General features: G+C 37.6%; 1 pseudogene; it reads right to left on the bottom strand.

The window, feature by feature from the left end:
- Window positions 1-1,505: 1,505 nt before the first annotated feature.
- LOC144456274 (actin, cytoplasmic 1 pseudogene) lies at window positions 1,506-7,379 on the bottom strand (annotated as a pseudogene).
- Between the last annotated feature and the right edge of the window lie 13,041 nt (window positions 7,380-20,420).

Raw genomic sequence — 20,420 nt, 5'->3', positions numbered from 1 at the left:
TGGTCAAATGCGCTACTCTGGAATAATTCTTCTATATATTTGTAATTTAAAATACAATATCAGAAAATTTGGCTGCCTTTAGTCCTACAACACCTAGTTTGTTGCAAGGGAAATTTTTATTTTAACTGTTAAACTGCTATTTAATAACAGCACCAAAATAGCTGGCCCATAGACCATCTTTAAACAAAAACACTTTTGTACTCTCAAAAGCACATATGTTATTTCAGTACTTAACAAACCATAAGCATCAAATCATTATGAAACAAAGTAGGGAGAAAATTAACTAAAAGATGTCAATTTCTCGTGATTTAATATCAGTTGAACAGCACCAAAAACAAAATAGCCACATAAATTCATCAATGTTGGGGCAAAATGCAGTTAAGCAACCTCTAATTAAAAATATGACACCCCTTCTCCCCAGCATGCAAGTTGGACACATCAAATGCTTTGTTGAACATTGGAAAACATGAGTTAGGAGCTACACAGTTTTTCAAGTTGTTACTAAAGTAATCAACTTAATAAAATGCAGCCCAATGAAAACGAAGGCTTTTGCAAAATTGTGTAATGCTATGGAGGTAAAGTATAGGCTATTCTATGTTATTGTGAAATCAACTGGATTTCTTGTGCCAAAGCACTACAAAGTGTGTGAACTCAAGGTGAAATTGCTATTTTTTGTGCTGATAATAAAGATAAAGTAAAATTTATTTTATATCAAAAATTTCCTCATAAAAATTGCCTATTTGGTGGATTTTTAAAAATACTTAGTATTCTAAATAAATTAATACAAAGCTCTCAAATTCATATTCTGATGCAGGAAAACAAAGTGACTGAAAAGTAAAAAGTATGGATAACAAATTTACAAAATAACTTTAAAAAAATATTTCCTACCTTTAAAATGCTTGCTCTGCAAACAAAATAGAAGAGAGTAAAGATATGCTAATCAGTCACTTAACTAGTCTACAGAAACAACTCTCAGTTCAGAAACCTGGATATTTCTAAATATAAATAGATAAGAAACCCATCTACCAAAGACAAATATGATACATTTGGTATTTCATCTGAATAAGAAAGGTGAACAGATATCTTGTGATAATACTTTGAAACAACTGCTTAAACCTGGGAAAGTTATGATATTTATCAGTGAATATTTGTTTTTATCGAAATGGTACAACTATTACTACCATCTGTAACATCTTTTTATGTGAAATGTAGTTTTCTATTTTATCTGTTATATTGATCTTGATTGTGGACGAAATGGTTGAAAAAACTGTAAGCAGCAATATCATTAATATACCAAATTTTGAAAAACATGGCACTGAAAAAAAGAAACCTACTTATCACACAAATATTATTTTTAAGCTATAAATATGAAAACTGAAAGGATTTTTCAATAAATAAATATCTGATGTTATTTTTGTTTTGTTAATGTTTGATAGTTATAAATATAATAAATTCTTAATTTCATTAGAATAAAATGAGAAAAGAAAATTATTTGTATGGATTATTTTATGTAAAGCATGTGTAGTACAATTTTTTTATCTAAAAACATAAAAAAACCCCATCAATAAATACATGGAAAACGCTGCCATAAAATGTATCTTTCAGTCCCTAATCTGTAGTGTTCCCTTATAAAACTTTTTAATTTCTTTTTTGTTTTGTTTTTACTTAGCAATCAGGCTTAAGTGATTTGCCCAAGGTCACACAGCTAGTAAGTGTCAAGTGTCTGGTCTGAGACCAGACTGGAACTCAGGACCTCCTGATTCCAAGGCCAGAGCTCTATCCACTGCACCACCTAGCTGCCCCTTTATCTGCTGTTTTTTAATGTGTGCACTTTTATTTGAACTGATCTTAAGTTAGGGTACAGGTAAAGCTCCTCCCCTAGCCCAAATACTAGCACCAATCTCATAAAACTTTCTGGGAGATTGTAAAGTCTTCGTTCACATCTATGTTGGGGGCAGGGAGGGAATTTAGGGGGCCATTAATTATGGCTCTGACAATTAAAAAAAGGAATAAGTATTAAGGTGGAAGATATAAAAAGGTTTTTTTTAAAGGATTACACAATTTACATGTAAAGCAATACTAGTACCTTCCCCCCTCTCCTCCTCCCCATCTGGATCTCTGTTATGTAGCTTCTTTGCTCCAGCAGAGCAGGACAGCCATCATGGAGGCAAGTAACTCTCTGTAACAATGCATTATACAATATTTGGAATGACTATTAAAAAAATGTACAACCAGAGTCCTGAAGATGCATTGTAGAACTCTGGGGATGTTTGCCTCCAATGTACTTAGATTGTTCATCGCCTTCAATGCTTTAGTTTTTAAATTCTGAGCCAAACTCCCCCCCCCAAAAAAAAGCCAAAAACAAATAAAGCTATGCCAATCTTATCTTTTTTTGTGTGTGGTGGGGGGAGGGTGCAATTATCATGTCACACCTTTTGACAAAAAAAAAACCAACCAAAAAAACATAAGGAGTGCATTTAGAAACATTTGCAGTGGACAATGGAGAGCCCAGATTCATCATACTTCTGCTTGTTGATCCACATCTGCTGGAAGGTGGAAAGAGATGCCAGAACGGAACCTCCAATACAGAGTATTTGTGGTCAGGTGAGGCAATGATCTTGATTTTCATCACGCTGGAAGCTAGGGCTGTAATCTCCTTCTGCATCCCATCAGGAACACCTGGGTACACAGTGGTACCACCAGACAATATGGTATTGGCATACCCATCCTTACGGATGTCAACATCACACTTCATGATTTAGTTGCAGGTATTTTCATGGATTCCATATCTAAGAAAGATGGTTGGAAAAGGGCTTTGGGGCATCAGAACCTCTCATTGCCAATAGTGATAACCTGACCATCAAGGAGCTCATAGCCCTTTTCCAGAGAGAAGATAGATACAGCAGTGGCCATTTCCTGCTCAAAGTCTAGGGCACCATAACACAGTTTTTCTTTGATTTCCCTCTTAGCTGTGGTAGTGAAAGTGTACCCTCTCTTGGTCAGAATCTTCTTGAGGGAGTCCATCACAATACCAGTGGTATGACCAGAGGCATACAGGGATAGCACAGCCTGAATGGCAACGTACATAGCTGGGGTGTTGAGGGTCTCAAACATAATCCGAGTCATCTTTTGACTCTTGGCTTTGGGGTTCAGGGGGCTTCTGTGAGCAGCACAGGGTACTCTTTAGCGGCCACATGGAGCTCACTGTAGAAAGTATGATGCCATATCTTCTCTATATCATCCCTATTGGTGAAAATACCATGTTCAATGGGGTACTTGTTCTGGGCCTCATCCCCCATGTAGCTATCTTTCTGGCCCATACCCACCATAACACCCTGATGTCTGGGGTGCCCAACAATGGGAAGGAAGACAGCCCTAGGAGCATCGTCTTCTGCAAAGCCAGCTTTGCACATTCCAGAGTCACTGTCAGCAACCAGAGCAGCAACATCATTCTCCAGAGTGAACTTTGAAGTGGCCAGTTTAAACCCTTAAGAGAGAGAGGAGGTGGTACCGCACCTGGAGAAGGGGGGAGGCAAGTATACCCTGGATGGAAGAGCTCACAGCTCTATAAAACTTTTTTAAAAAAGAAAACATGGATATAATTCTGTTGTAACATCTTAAACCAAGGCTACATATTACTATTTGGCATAAAAAGATTTAAATTGTACAACACAATTGAAAACATTTTTTAAAGAAAGCATTTAGGGGACATCTAGGTGGTGCAGTGGATAGAGCACCAGCCCTGAAGTCAGGAGGACCTGAGTTCAAATCTGGCCTCAGACCAAACACTTGACACTTAGTAGCTGTGTGGCCTTGGACAAGTCACTTAACCCCAATTGCCTTAAAAAAAAGCATTTAAAGAACTGACTTTTGCTCACTTTACTTAAAGGCTCTTAACAACCTGAAATATAGCAACAAAATATGAGAAAATAAATACCAGATTTAAAATTGCCTTGGGGAAACCATGCCCTGGGGACTACTCATCTTTGGAACTCCAGGCCCAGTGCCTTAGCTGTCCAGATTGGTCAAGAAAACTCACACATGGCCCCAACCAAACCTACTGAGCCCAGACCAGATCATCCCAACCATGCTTCACACCCCATTCTCAGCCATCTTCTTCCCATCCTCTCTATTCTTAGGCCTTGAGCAAATATTCTGCTTCCCACCTGCCTTGCCCCACTTGATTGAGGAACCATGATGAAATCAATACTATTGCTTCTGGAAAGGGCATGTTAACTGACTCTCCTCTGGCTTCTCTTCCCATCCCTATGATTTCCCAGACCAAAGTGCTTTTCTCTAGCTATCATTCCTCTATATGTCTTATCTCCCCTATGCTTGACTATGAACTTCTTGAGGGCAGAAATTATATCATTTGTATTTGCTTGGCACATAGTTAACAAATACCTTTCATTTATCCTTTATTTTATTATATCATTTATTAGATATTTATTATCATTTATCCTTATCATTTTCATATAAAAAATTCCCCTATTTCTATATCACATTCAAATTTAGTAATTAATTTTAATGGCTAATTTTGCTTTATTTTGTTTCTGTAGAAAAATAATTATGAAGAGTAATAGAGCCAAAATACCATGCTGAGACCAAGGTTGAGCTCATGCATAGACTTATAAGATTTACCAAGAGAAAACAGCATTTTGCAGAAGTAGACTAGACCCCTACCTAACCTTGCCCAGATATTCTGCAAGCCACAAAGGGAGCCAGATAAAATTAGGTGGAAGACAGGACTTTGGAAAGACCTTAGAATTTACTTAGTCCAAGAGTCACCTTGTTCACTGAGGTTAAATGACTTTGTCTATAGCCCCATAACAACTGGCAAAACCAGGCCCCCAAGTAGTTCCTTTGTCTTTATGTCTGCCCTCTCTAAAAAATAAATCCATGAAGGTATTATGAAGCACCAAGAGAAACATTACAATTTCCTTTAGCAAGCAAACACAAAGGTCCCTTGTCCCATACTCCATTCAACAAATATTTATTAAGGCCTGCTACTACACTGGATAGAGCACCTAAGATATCACTGGTAACCTGGGAAGATAACCAGTTTGTCGGCTGGTTGTTGTCCTTCATAATCCACGAGAACCAAAATGACATCACTATGTTAGAATCAAGTTACGGTACTGTCTGACTGTGGCTGATTAGACCACTATGAGCTCAGAATGCTCTATCACAGGTCCAGCACAAATAGTCCATGTGAGCATTTGGGGTGAATTCTCTAAATCTGTGAATCTCACGTTTCTTTTGAGCTACTTCAATTCTGCTTTGCTTGTAGAGCATAGCACCTTCTTGAATGAGGGCATGTCATGCTGGGTCCTGTGCCAGTGTCTCCCATGTCATACAATCAATTCCAAAGTTCTTCAGAGAGACCTTGACAGTGTCCTTTTATCATTTTTTTCTGACCACCGCTGGGCAGTTTAGTTTGAAAAAGAACCTCAGTGCCTGGTACCTTATCCTGCCAGGTGATCTTCAGAATCTTCCTAGAGATAACCATTTCATTAATGGAGGAAGTCAAGAGCAGAGAAACAAAATCAAAAATAGTAAGAACTGGAATTAGAAGCCTAAGGAATCAAAATAGGTGAGTATTATTTATCCACAATATTCCATATTTGGGACATTCAATAATTATGTGAATCTGAGAGCATGTAAGTCAGCAGCTAGGTGGTACAGTGGATAGAGTGTCAGACGCGGAGTCAGGAAGACCTGAGTTCAAATCCAGCCTCTGATACCCACTTAACCCTGTTTGGCACCCAAAGACTTTCATAACCTGCTTCTTCTACTCTTCTTGCACCTTAACACTACAGTGCCCCATTTCCCCCACCCCAACCACAATTCAGTGACACTGGCCTCCTTGTTGCTCTTCAGACAAGACCAGGAATTTCACTGGCTGTCCCCTATATCTGGAATACTCTCTCTACTCTCCCTTTCCACTTCCTGGCTTCCTTCATGTTCCCACTAAAATCCTACCTCCTAAAGGAAGCCTTTCCCAATCACTCCATTGTTAGTGCTTTCCTTCTATTGATTAGCTCCAATTTATCCTGTATATATCATCGGTCAATGGTTCTCATGCTGTCTCCTTATCTTTGAGAGCAGGGACTGTGTGTCTTTTAGCTTTCTTTGTACCCCCAGTGATTAGCACAGCGCCTGGTACATGTATGCAGTTAATAAATGTTCATTCACAATTTAATGTTTATTGAAATTAATGTAAAACATTACTTTCCTCCCTGGTAAGCTTTCTGATATCGTTTTCATAAAACCAGTTTCCAAGTAAGTGATATTTTTATTTATTTTCCGTTTAGGTGACACACAAGGAAAAACAAGCAGATTTAAGCTATTTCTTTTATTAAACCATTTTGGAGGACAATTAGGACGAACAAACTCAGATCTTATTTATTTTATTAAACAACCATCTCGCTGGAAATCAACGTGCGTGTCCTAAAAGCCACATGATTCTTCGAGCTCTCTCACACACACACATCTACGATACATTGGAAACACAAAAACTGTTGCCCCTGTTGGACCCAACCACCCAAGGTGATTTTTTTTAAATAGAACAAATTACAGCTGTCTTCAGTTTCCAAACGCAGAAGCAATTTCCCGAATAAGAGACAGCAAAAAAACCCTAGGTGGGAAGAACAGACAAACAGACCTAGATACCTTTCACCGCTCCGCGTCTGCTTCGGGAATCCCAAGTTCTCCCTGCATTGAACTTGAATGCTTACAACTGGCGCGCTCCGGAGGGGGGCGGGGCTGAGCAGCCATCCCTACGCTCCAGGAGTACAGCGTAGCGGTACTCACCTGGCAGCCTCCTCCAGCGGCGCAGAAGGTGGGCGCGCTTACTGCCGATACTTACGAGCTGAGCATACCGTTCTTCTTGACCACTGCGGCAGATGCGGGGCTCCCCGAAGCACGAGAGCGGGAATTCCCGCAGGGAAACCCCACTCTACAGCCCAGGGCTGGAGCTCCAGCCCCTCCCCACAGCGGCCAGCTCCAGCTGCTGCTCCAGCAGACGCTCGCGTGCCATCCACCCATCCCAGGGACTGCGCCCCCTTAGCTCGCGCGCTCTCGAAGTTCCAGCCGCCGACCCCAGCGCGAGACCCGTGTCCCCAGGGCGCCGGTACTGCGCATGCTCCAGAGCCGCCTTCTTTGCGCACGTTCGAACACTGACTTCACGGGACTCTCGTTCTAGTCGCTCGCTCAGTCGGCTGAGGGGTAGGGAACTGCGCTCGTTAGGGAGCGCGGAGGAGATGCGGCGGCTCTTTTAAAGCGCGTCTTTCCCTCAAGAGGAGGGCTGAGCCCTTTTTGAGAGCCCTTCCCCAGCCACTGGCTCACCCCGCACCTCGTAGGCTCTCGGTGCCCGCGGGGGAAGCTGGGCCTGTCAGAGCGAGTAACCTGGAATAGGTAGGAGCCGCGGAGGCTGCTGGGAAACGTAGTCCCAGAGCTGGTGGCGCTTCCAGCCTGTCTTCCTCCCCTTGCGCGTCCGTGGGGAGTGTCGGATTGGCGCGCCGTTTTAGGAGGAAGGTGTTATTTTAAGCACATTTCGCAGGCCACAAATTACTGTATGTGGTGCTGCCTCTGCCCGACATCGGGCATGGGCACGGGACTGGGTTTGGAATTATAGAACTGGAAGGCACCTTGGACGCCAAACCGCTCATCCTAGAGACAGGGAAACTGAGCCCCCAGAGTAACCCAGCCCCGCATTCCACAACTAGTCAGTGTCCATGGCAGGAGATGGACAGAGGTTTTTTCTTAACTCCAAGGCCAGTACTGTCCCATTATGCCATGTGGGCTCTTGTCAAGAGTCAGGAGATCTGGGCTCAAACTCTTGCCTCTGTTTATTCCTTTATAACAAGGGGGTTGGACCAGATAACTGCTGAAATCTTTTCCTACATTAAATCCTAAGATCTTTGACACTGCCTGGGTCACCTTTGGCAACTTCTTTCTTTTTGTCACCTTACTCACCAGTAAATTGATGAGGTTGAATGGATGACCAACTGAAGAGTCTTAGATGCGCTAAATCTTAGGACCATAGGTCTTAGAGCTCGAAGGGACCTTCCGGGAAGTCTAATCTAACCCCATCATTTTACAGATGGAGAAACTGAAGGTCAGAGGTTAAATTACTTGCTAAGTAAGCATCAGGTCACATGATGTGACAAATAATCAACATCTGGTGGAGGGATTAGAACCCTACAATCCTTGATCCTACTTGTGTGTCCTTGGGTCACTTCTTCACCCTCAGAAAATGAAGGGTTTGGCCTAGATGGTATCTAAGGTTCAAGTTCAAGAGATACAGATGCACATCCTTGCTAGAGAGAGAGCTCTATATCAATGAACTAACTCAACTGTCAACTTAGAAACAAGCTGAGAATATATAATAACAGAAATAAATGCTTTTCCGGTGTGAATAGCTAAAAAGATCTCTTCTGAATCATTATAAGCTTTCACGGAAAGGATTTGTAGTGTTCTTGCTTTAATCCAATTAGTACAATGTTATATTTGAATAGGGGCCTTTGGAGAATCCCTACGTTGATAGGGAATCCATTTTCTGTTCGGACTCAATGTAGGACCATCCTATTCTACATGCTGTGTCAATACAGAAGAATTTTAAAACAGCCCATACCCCAAGAGGTTTATCTGGCCATATCTAGAGCCATGTCTGGAGAGTCATCATAGTTTCATTTTCTGTGGATTGGGGAGTAATGCCTGTATATAATATCATTTTTATAGTGCTTTATAGTTTGCAAAGCACTTTACAAATAATTAATTTTAAGCAAAGTTCTACTGTAATTTTGATTTGCAACATTTGTTAAAACAAAATAGCCTCTTTAGAGAATTCTCAAATAGCTTGAAAATTTCTACACATAGAACCTGCTATTTAGTTATAGGTTTTTGGGGGGCAATTGAGTTGTTGGATAAATAGAACTTTAGCATTTTGTTTCAAGTGATTTTAAATTAAAAATCTAGAATTTGGGGCTTTGGGATATTTTCATAACTCATTAGATAAATATATATACACACATTCAGTTTCATTTTTAGTACTTGGAATATTAAATCACTAATGTGAATTTGAAATTAGTTTATTATTTTGATAAAGAAACCTACACAGTAATCAACTGAGTCAACTTGTCATTTTACGTATTAACCTGTGATCTTATTGGTTTTTTGTGTGATGTTAAAGAATTAATGGATCATTATCAGAAAATGGAGGAGATGTCAGCTGACACAGTTAAGGAAAGTAATGTTTTAAAATTAATTTCAAAATCAATGTCATATTTTGAGTAGGAATGAACCAAAATCTGGACTTGTGCTCTCATGTGATTCATAGTACATTTAATTCTGATTTTGACCACAAAATCCTTTTGCAAATAGAAAATCATAAATTCTGGAAATTAATGCACTTTTCAATCAACCAACAAGTATTTGTTCATTATTTACTGAATGTTAGCTATTTGGGCAGTTTTTAAAAATAGTTATTAACAGCTGTCCAACCACCAGACTGGAATTTACCTGGTCACTTTAGCATCCAACGGATAAAACATGCTAAAAACTAATTCTCTTATATTTTAATTGAATTTGAAAGTTTGAGAACAGATTAAGGTACACTCAGGAAAAACCTGTTTCCATATTTCTTACTGAAATTTCACCTCAGGAGACTCTAGCAAATATAATAATAACAATAATACTAGCTGACATTTATGAATAACTCCAAAGTTTGCAAAACACTTTTTCCATATTATTTCATTTGATGCTTATACTCATCTGCGAGGTAGCTGCCATTATTACTTTCAATTTATAGATAAGAAAACTGAGACAAGTTAAGTGATTTGTTCAGAGTACTGCTAATAAGAATCCGTGGGGAGAATTTTAGCCAAGATTTTTCTCCTCCAAGACCAGTACTCCAAAAACCACACCACTGCCCTTTACAAATATATAATGGTGTTGGCTAAAGATATGACCCTAAGCAAGGATTCTTAACCTTATTTGTACCATTTATCCTTTGGAGGTCTGGTTAAGCCTATGTACCACTTGTGAGAATAATGTTTTTAAATGCACATGATCAAATATGTAACATGACAAAGGAAAGTGATTCTATTGAAATATTGTTATCAAAATATTTTAAAAGTAAGTTCAAAGACTCAACTTAAGAACTATTACTGTAGGGTATCTATATTTGCAAAACTACAAAATCTTTTGTTTGATAAAGCAAAGATATAACCCAATTTACTAATTTGGAGAACAGAACTATAGTGATTTTGGCCAAATGCTATTGTAAACATCTAATACTCAGATTAAACACAATGTGATGATCTGAAGGAGCTACAAAATAAACAACAGAATAACACTGCACTGAGTTTCCAAAAATGTAAAGGCATCATTTCAGTGCTGACTTTATAGATGAATCAGATAATCAGACCAGAATATCATCATGTTAATTAACTGCTACATCTAAAATAATTTTTATTCCAACGTAATTATGATAGCTCATATTTTATATAGCACCTACTAGATGCCAGGCACTTTGCAAATATCTCATTTGATCCTTACAACAATTCTAGGAAGTAGGTGCTCTTATTATCTCTGTTTTATAGTTGAGGAAACAAACCGAGGCTAAATGACTTGCCTAAGTCACATAGCTAGTAAGTGACTGAGGTTGGATTTAAATTCAGGTCTTTCTAACTCCAGGCCTGTGACTTTATCCACAGCATTGCCTACTTGCCTTTCAAATCATCATTTATAAAAGAGACTTTTAAGTTACAGTACAAACATGTCTGTATCACTCAGGAAGCAGCATGCATTTTCCAAAATTGATCTTAAATATTTTCTTTTAAGAATAACTACAAAGAACTTCTGATTTATGAGTCTTCTAATTTCTTCAGTAGTTGTTTGCTATAAAATTTAGAGGCTTACTAGGTAAAATTACCTAGATCCTATTTATTAGATTTTTTAAAATATGAGAAAGACAGTATTCTCTCTCTACCAGAAGAAAAACAAACTCCTATACACTAACTTGTGTGAAAAGATGTATTGGTAAAATTGATGAATGCCAAATCAGAATTTGTTTATCTCTGGGGAGAACATATCTTCCTTTTGTATGTTGTCAGTGGTTAACTTATAATAAAGATGTTCATCGAAGTAAATTTATGTTATCCACTAGAAAATGTTAACTAGAGCTTGAAGACAGGACCCATCCCCTCTCCCCAGATTCCCCCAAATTATGTCAGCCCTTTGCAGGCATCCTCCTTTAGACAAGATTCTTTGTCAGAGAACCTGAATTCCAGTTTGGATGCCAGTGCTTACTGGTAGTGTGGATCAATTGCACATCCTCTTTGTGCTTTTCTTTCCTCAGCAGTCATTATGTCACAGGGTGGTTGGAATGAAGGTACTTTGCAAATGTTATGATGTTATGTGAATGTGAGTTACTATTACTACTAGTAGTAAATATCCTTGTCATTCTGTGGCAAATTTCATTTTTCCTTTGAAGTGTCTTATAACGTTGAGACAATAGACATCCAGGAGGTGATCCTTCCCTGTTGTTAGATATCTCAGGAGAAGTTGCTTTCTCTGCCCCCCTCGTCTCCTTCCCCAGCATCTTGCTTCTCCATCAAAACACTTATTTAAAAAGAACTATCGTTAAACTTAGATAACTGGTCATGAGCTAACATTGATTCAAGATACTAAGTGAGAATACAGGAAGATTCAAAAAGATCTTTGTTGATCGTCAAAGCTTCTTGTTAGAAGTGCTTAAAATACAAATATTGAATTGCTTAGTGATAGAAGGATAAAAATGAATAGACCATCAGGTTTTCTTTCAAGTTGGGCTCCAGCCAGCAGATTTCATATGAAAGGTCAAAGAAAAGTGATTGCTTTTAATCTTGTTCTGGACATAAAAATAATTTGTATCAAGCATAAATGAAGAAGAAATTGTAACACAGTCCTTTTGTTTATGAGACAGCCTAAAAACTTTCTCAGCTTTTTTAAATGGGAATGGTTCAATTTATATTAGCATTCCAATTCCTATTCTGTTATTAAAATCTCCATGTAACACAAAATGGATGTCGGGAAATGAAATTTCTAAGTGTTAGGCAGAAAGCAATTTTTCTACAAATAATATTATTTAGTGTTTACCATAGCTCAAAATGGGCTGGAAAATGGCTCAGAAAACATTTTCATGATTAGGATATTGACTTCTAAGTCTGTTGATACAAAAATAGTTAATCCACCACTTCCTTGACCTTTGGGAACTGAGTAATATCCTTTCTTGATGAAAAGAAGGCTTTAACTTGCAGGGTCAGACTTTTTAAAAACACAGGATGCTAATTTTTTACAAGATGGTAAAATCTGCATTATAAATTTTGTTTTCTCATCCTGAAGAGTCTAAAGAATGAATGTACTTGATAGTCCATATTTTATAGTCCTGTTTAGCATCCTGTCTATGTGTTTTGTACGCAGTTGATACTTAATAAATTAAGGCTGAATTGAATTGATTTGTACATTATGGAATTAAAATGTCACATGAGTTTGGGTTATCAAATATGGTCAAAAGTTCCAAGTCTGTGCCCTAAGCCTCTTAAAATTGACTGGCTGACTATTTCTTCTGAGTTAGGACTGAGTTTGACTGTCATTTGCATCAGGCCCATTTTCACATTTGGTCACCTCTGCTCATATGCTGCCTTAAGTTTATGATTTTTTCAAGATTTTAACAACAGTATATAATTGTATTAAATTTTTTAATGGCAAATAATAATTGATATTCATGCAGAAATCAGTCTAGCTCATTAAGTGGGTTTCCTATATTGCACAAGCTATCATATGAATATATTTTCTTAAATTTGCAGAAAATGGAACCTCAAGAAAGATTTATTATGAAAAAAATATCTAAGAGAAGAGAAGATATGAAAAAAAAGGTATTTTATCTGTCAGTATTTGTCTTGTCAATTAGAACAATAGTTGATTCAGGCTACTCACAAAGTTGATGTGTTGGGTTCAGTTTATACAAATCATTAATCTCATATTATCGGACATAGATAATGAATGAATGTAGAAGTAAGTAATGTCATGGTACAAACAAAACCAACAGTTTGTAAAGCAGTTAAGTTAAGTCAACAAGGATTTATTAAGCACATGGTTTATGTCAGTTACTGTGATAAATGGTAAGGATACAAAGAAAGACAAAAACAACAACAAACAAAAAAAACCCCAGTCCCTGCTCTCAAGAAACTTCCAGTCTAATGGGGGAGACAACACACAAACCACTATGTACAAACAAGATGTAGACAGGATGAAGTGGAGCTAATCTTAGAGGGAAAGTATTAGCATTAAGAGGGATCAGGAAGGACTTCTTGCAGAAGATGAGATTTTAGCTAGGACCTGAAGGAAGCCAGGAGGCAAAGAAGAGGAGGTAGGAAGAACAGGTTGTTTGAAGTTTATTGCTCACATCTGTGCAATTGGGGAATTTGGGTAGAGTTTCAAAACAATAATTGACGTTCTATACAATCCATAAATCCAGGGTGTCTGTGTCCTAGATGTAGAAAAGTTGAGCTTTAGTGAGATCGGTAGGGCAAGGGGAGGAATCTGTTATACATTTATCACTCATATCAGGGTACACAGTTCTAGAAGAGGGTGAAATTTTGTAGTATAATTTCCCAACTGAGATAAGTGTATCTGTTGAGATTGAACAAATTAGAAAGACAAAGTTATTCATATCTGGCAGATAGGGTCCCATCTCTTGAAAGGCAACAAAATCTATGGGAACCCAAGGAGGAGGTAGACCGTGATATTGTGTATCTTAAGAGAACCATTGATTGCTTTTTGTTCAAGATAAAATAGGACAAATAGACCCTCTTTTATTTCTAACACAGAAGTCTTTGTGCATTGAATTCAACTATGGTCAGCTTATAGAACATAAAACAATAAAATGGGAAGGTACGTGAGGCAAATTTTTTTCTGTTATAGCAATATGTTGTGTTGTCTGCCTGAATGAAGGTGGAATAAGAAAGGTGAGTACGCCATGCATTGTGAACTACTCATAGAACCCCATGTTGCCCTTCCATCCAAACAGATACAGCTAAATGAAGGAAAATGACAAGAATCCTGGTGTTGGCAAGTTGGTGTTAAGGCCAGGCTGTGAGTTTTCTGGAGGGAGTGCTGAGACCTTATATAGACTTGGTCTCTATTATCTGAGGTCATGCCTCTGGGTTCTCAGGGTACTGTATGCTGGCTTCTTCAGGGATCTCAGGGACAGCTCAGGCCAGGGAGCTGCAAATGTTCAGCTGGCCCTCTGTTCTGATCTAGTACTTTATAGGCTCTGGGCTCCAGTTTGCATCTAGGCAATCCTATTGTAGTCTTGTTCTTTTCTGGAATTCCAATAGGTAGTTGTCAGCACTACAGGAAGGCTCTGCAGATTCAAAGGGACAGATCCATAGGCCAACCCCTTGTCTGCAGCCCCTACCCTAGTGCCTTTATTCCTGGGCAAAATCAGAGATCAAAGCAACAGAGCTCTCAGCCCACCAATGGTCTGAGCCTGAGGATTGAATATGTGATCCTGCTCCTTGGTCAGAGTACAGAACTATCTATCTCCCCACTCTGGACTGAACCCATCAGTTGAATCTGTGATCCATCTCTGGGATTTGAGTAACAGAGTTTCTACTTCTCCCCACTCCCCCTTCCCCAAACCCTTCCTGCCCTGGCCATTTACCTGTAAGCTGAATTCATGATCTTGGGCTGGAAAAACAACTCGATGTGGTTTCTTCTTATACTTCCCATCACTACTTGGTTTAGTGCTCTTCTCTCAGTTTTGTTAGAATAGTTGTGGGAGAGAGCTGGGCTTATATTGCTTTCTCCTACTCTTAACATTTTCCCTAATTTCCCTAATTCTTTTCTTAAAATTTTCATGATGTTTGGTGTGAAGCTCCTGAGTTTTTGTTTTTGTTTTCTTACCAGCCTTTGTCTATTTTCATTTCTTGGTCCCAAATCTTATTTCGCAATATGTTTTTTCGCTGACCCACTGTACCTACTTTCATTAAAGCCACTATGTATTAAGATATGTGTTGATCTAATTTTTGAGGATCTTGTCAAATTCTTTGTAAAATTTCACTAGATCTCATGTAACAAAAAATGATGTTTAAAGCTATTTTCATAATGATCTTTTTATGCTTATTGTAAGCACTGTGCAGTGAGCTGAGTATCCCATGACATGATGCTTCGTATTGCCTTTCCCTTTTTGAGAAGAATCGGTGAGTTGTCTTTTCATTTAGAAACTTTTTAATGTCTTCTGATTTTATTTGTAATGCCAACCACTGTGGTTTGGACTCTTTCCCAAAGGCAAACGTCCTTTGTATAAGGGCCCTCATCATCTAAATAACTCATGATAATAGTAGGTCCTTGTGCCTCTCTGTGTTAAGTATTTAATCCCTTACCACTCCTCCAACAGCAGGGAGAATACAAGTGATACTCTTCTCTGTCCAAGAATCGTGATGATCATGAGCTTCCCTTCTCTCTCCAGAAGTCCAGGTCTGAATTCTTGAACTTATGCTTACTCTTGAAGCAGTCACTTAGATGTGTTGCCTAAGAGTCTCCCTTCTCTGTCTAGAAGACATTCTAGGATCATGCTGCCTAGGAAATCCAAATCCTCTCTCTTCTGTACAAGAAGCTGGGGTTCAGGAATATTATCCATGCACTTGGGTCACATGAGTTAGCATATGTAAAGTGCTTCTCAAACCATATAGATGCAAGCTATTATTATCATTGTTATTATCCTCTCAGCTTGCTACATGGTTGAGCACATGCAGCTCTCATATGCCTCTCTAGGATACTCCACAAGTGTCTTGACAACTGTCACTGCTTGAGCTGGAAAAATCCACTCTCTGGTCTCTGAACTGTGCCAGAAAGAAGTTCCCATGTGCTTCTGTCCCAAATAGCCATTAATAGCTCTTGTGGGACAGACTGAGTCAGAAGGAATTTAGGACCCTGGTGGAAAAGTAAAACCCATCAGAAAGATAGAATTATTCATGAGCTACTGTGAATATTTATAGGCTCCTGTTGAATACTGAGCACCATCTACCTTTTCTGTGGGGTGAAATAAAAGTTGTCCCACATATAAGATGCATTGCTTATGTTGTCTTGTTTATGTCAGAGCGTGGAACTGTGTCACCTAGATCTAAGCTATATTTGGAGATTTCCCAGAGTAAATTCTGAGTGAGATCAGAAAAGGTAAAGAAAAATTGATCTTTTAACAGTCATTCTCTGAGATCATATCCAGGATATATGAGCCTGAAGTTTGCGAGAGTCAGGGTTTTCAATAGCAAGTATGCCAGTATTAGTGTGGTTCAATCCTTCTAGTAATATATTGACTCATTTCTTGTACATTTCTCATATTTAGAGTAGCAGCTGTTAAATTATTGTTTATTCTGCCACTCTTCCATAATCATTACACTATGGAGTGTAAGGAGTAGGTGACATCATATAGAACTGAGGGCTTTTATGATTTTTTGGTTTGTCTTAAAAATTGTTATGACTAAGACAGTTTATTAATTAGTGGGCAGCCTTCTAGTGATGAGTCTTTCCATACGTATCTCAGCTGCAGAGGAATTCTGGTGGGCTTTAAGGGTATGTCAGTGAACTATGAGTTTTGGCATGTTTGGCCAAGCTATAAAAGCCCCAAATTAGATCCTTGGTAGAAATGGTGTCTTCTGTCTAAAAAGCAGCTGAGATACGTATGTCCTTTCCCCTTTTTTATGATCTTTTTGGGATACAGACCTAATAGTGGTATTGTTTGATCAAAGGGTATGCACAGTTTGGTTGCCCTTCGGGCATGTTCCAAATTGGTCTCCAGAATGGTTGGATTAGTTCACAACTCCATCAACAATGCATCACTATCCATATTTTCTCACATCTTCTCCAACATTTGCATTGGTTTTGTTTGTACAAAAGCCTCTTAATTTAATATAATCAAAATTATCTAGTTTGTATTTTGTAAGGCTTCTCTGTCTCTTGTTTGGTTATGAATTCTTCCCCTCCACATATATCTGACAGGTACACTATTCCTTGCTCTTCTAATTTGCTTATGCTGTCACCCTTTATGTCTAAATCATGCACCCTTTTTGACCTTATCTTGGTATAAGGTCTGAGATGTTGGTCTATACCTAATTTATATCCTGTTGTTTTCCAATTTTCCCAGAGTTTTTGTCAGATAGTGAGCTCTTATCCCAAAAGCTGGGGTCTTTGGGTTTATCAAACAGTAGGTTACTGTGGTCATTGACTACTATGTATTATGTACCTAATCTATTCCACTGATCCACCACTACCAGTTTCTTAGCTAGTACCAGATAGTTTTGATGATTACTACTTTATAATATAGTTTGAGATCTGGTATTGCTGGGTTGCCTTCTTTTGTATTTTTTTTTCGTTACTTCCCTTAATATTCTTGATCTTTTGTTCTTCCAGATGAGTTTTGTTGTCATTTTTTCAAGCTCTATAAAATAACTTTTTGGTAGTTTGATTGGTGTGGCACTGAATAAGTAAATTAGGTTAGGCAGAATTGTCATTTTCATTATATTGGCTTGGCCTACCCATGAGCAACTGATATTTTTACAGTGGTTTAGATCTGACTTTATTTGTGTGAAAAGTGTTTTGTAATTGTGTTCATATTCCTGGGTTTGTCTTGGCAGGTAGACTTCCAAGTGTTTTATATTGCTTACAGTTATTTTAAATGGAATTTCTCTTTCTATCTCTTGTTGCTGCGCTTTATTGGTCATATAAAGAAATATTGATGATTAATGTGGGTTTCTCTTATATCCTACAACTTTGCTAAAGTTGATTATTTCAAGGAATTTTTTAGTTGATGTTCTAGGGTTCTTTAAATTATGCCAAGACTGACAGTTTTGTTTCCTCATTACCTATTCTAATTCTTTTAATTTATTTTTCTTGTCTTATTGCTATAGGTAGCATTTCTAGCACTATATTGAATAATAGTGGTGACAGTGGGGATCTTTGCTTCATCTCTGATCTTATTGGGAAGGCCTCTAATTTATTGCCATTACAGATAATACTTGCTGATGGTTTTAGACAGATACTGCTTAAACGCTCCATTTATTCCTTTGTTCTCTAGCCTTTTTAATAGGAATGGGTGCTGTATTTTGTCAAAAGCTTTTTCAGCATCTGTTGATATAATCATATGATTTCTGTTGGTTTTGTTATTAAAGTGGTCAATTAAATTGATAGTTTTCCTAATATTGAACCAACTCTGGATTCCTGGCACAAATCCTACCTGATCATGGTGTATAAGCCTTATGATATATTGCTGTAATCACTTTGCTGGTATTTTTTTCAAAAATTTTGAATCGATAGTCATTAGGGAAATTGGTCTATAATTTTCTTTCTCTGCTTTAGCTCTTCCTGGTTTAGGTATTAGCACCATATTTGTGTCATGAATAGAATTTGGTAGGACTCCTTCTTCACCTATTTTTCCAAATAGTTTATATATTGGAATTAATCGTTCTTTAAATGTTTGGTAGAATTTACTCATGAACCCATTTGGCCCTCGCGATTTTTTTCCTAGAGAGTTCATTAATGGCTTGTTCAATTTCTTTTTCTAAGATGGGGTTATTTAGCCATTCTATGTCCTGATCTGTTAGTCTAGGTAATTTTTCGTAAATATTCATCAGTTTTGCTCAGTTTGTCAGATTTATTGGCATATAATTGGGCAAAATATTTCCTAATGATTACTTTAATTTCTTCTTCATTGGTGGCAGTTTCACTCTTTTCGTTTTTGATACTGGATTTTTGGTTTTCTTTCTTTTTTCTGATTAAATTAACCAATAGCTTATCTGTCTTATTGTTTTGTTTTGTTTTTTTCACAAAACCAGCTCCTAGATTTATTTATTAGCTCAACAGTGGTTTGTTGTTTTTTTTTTACTTTCAATCTTATTAATTTCATCTTTGATTTTCAAGATTTCTAATTTGGTGCTCAATTGGGGATTTTTAATTTGTTCTTTTTCTAGTTTTTTTAGTTACATGCCCAATTCATTGATCTGTTCTTTTTCTATTTTGTTAATGTAAGAATTAAGAGAAATACATTTTCCCCTAAGGACTGCTTTGAATGCATCCCATACATTTTGGTATGTTGTCTCATTGTTGTCATTCTCTTTAATGAAATTATTGATTATTTCTATGATTTTTCTTTGGCTCACTTATTCTTTAGGATTAGATTATTTAGTTCCAATTAATTTGGGGGGGGGCTAGGCAGTGGGGTTAAGTGACCTACCCACAGTCACACAGCTAGTAGATGTCAACTGTCTGAGGTCAGATTGAACTCAGGTCCTCCTGACTCCAGGGCCAGCGCTCTGTCCACTGCACCACCTAGCTGCCCCAGTTCCAATTAATTTTTAATCTATATTTCCACTGCCCTTTGTTGAATGTAATTTTATTGAGTTATAATCCAAAAAGAATACGTTTAATAGTTCTGCCTTTTTACATTTGATTTTGAGGTTTGTATGCCCTATTCAGTTTTTGTGTAGGTGCCATGTGCTGCTGAGAAAAAAATGTATTTTTTTTCAATTCCTATTCAGTTTTCTCCAAAGGTCTATTATAATCTAACTTCTCTAACATTCTGTTTACCTCCTTAGTTTCTTTTTTGTTTCTTTTTGGTTGGATTTATCAGGTTCTGAGAGTGGACAGTTGAGGTCCCACTTCTCCTTTAAGAATTTGGATGCTGTGCCACTTGGTGCATATATGTTTAGTACTGATATGGCTTCATTGTCTATGGTACTTTTTAGCAAGATGTAGTTTTCCTTCCTGGCTGCTCCCATATTATTCCCTCTTTGAGCCAGTCTGATGAGAGTAGTGTTCAAGTAGTGCTAATCGCCCACCCTCATATTTTCCCCTCCACTGTAATAGATCTTTAACTTTTAATTTTATTAATCTCTCCTTTGGTTTTTAGGATTTCTAATTCAGCATTTAATTAGAGATTTTTAATTTGTTTTTTTTCCAGGTTTAAAAAAATTTTTTTTAGTTGCATGCCCAATTTGTATATCTGTTCTTTTTTACTTTTATTGGTGTAAAAATTTAGAGTTAGGTGGCATAATGGTTAAAGCACTGGCCCTGAAATCAGGAGGACCTGAGTTCAAATCTGACCTCAGACCAAATACTTAACACTTACTAGCTGTGTGACCCTGGGCAAGTCACTTAACCCCCAATTACCTAAAAGCAAAAAAAAAAAAAAAAAGAATTTAGAGATATAAATTTTCCCTCTAAGTACTGCATCCTACAAATTTTAGTGTATTGTCTCATTGTCATCATTATCTTTAATATAATTATTGTTTTTATGATTTATTCTTTGACCATTCATTCTTTAGGATTTGATTATTTGATTTTCAAGTAATAGATTAAAAATATATGCTCCAAAGACC

This window comes from Phascolarctos cinereus, unplaced genomic scaffold (assembly GCF_003287225.1).
Source record: "Phascolarctos cinereus isolate Bilbo 61053 unplaced genomic scaffold, phaCin_HiC Scaffold_3;HRSCAF=262, whole genome shotgun sequence".
Classification (NCBI taxonomy): domain Eukaryota; kingdom Metazoa; phylum Chordata; class Mammalia; order Diprotodontia; family Phascolarctidae; genus Phascolarctos; species Phascolarctos cinereus.
Note: the sequence above shows the minus strand (reverse complement) of the source record. Positions and strands in the feature narration are given on the sequence as shown.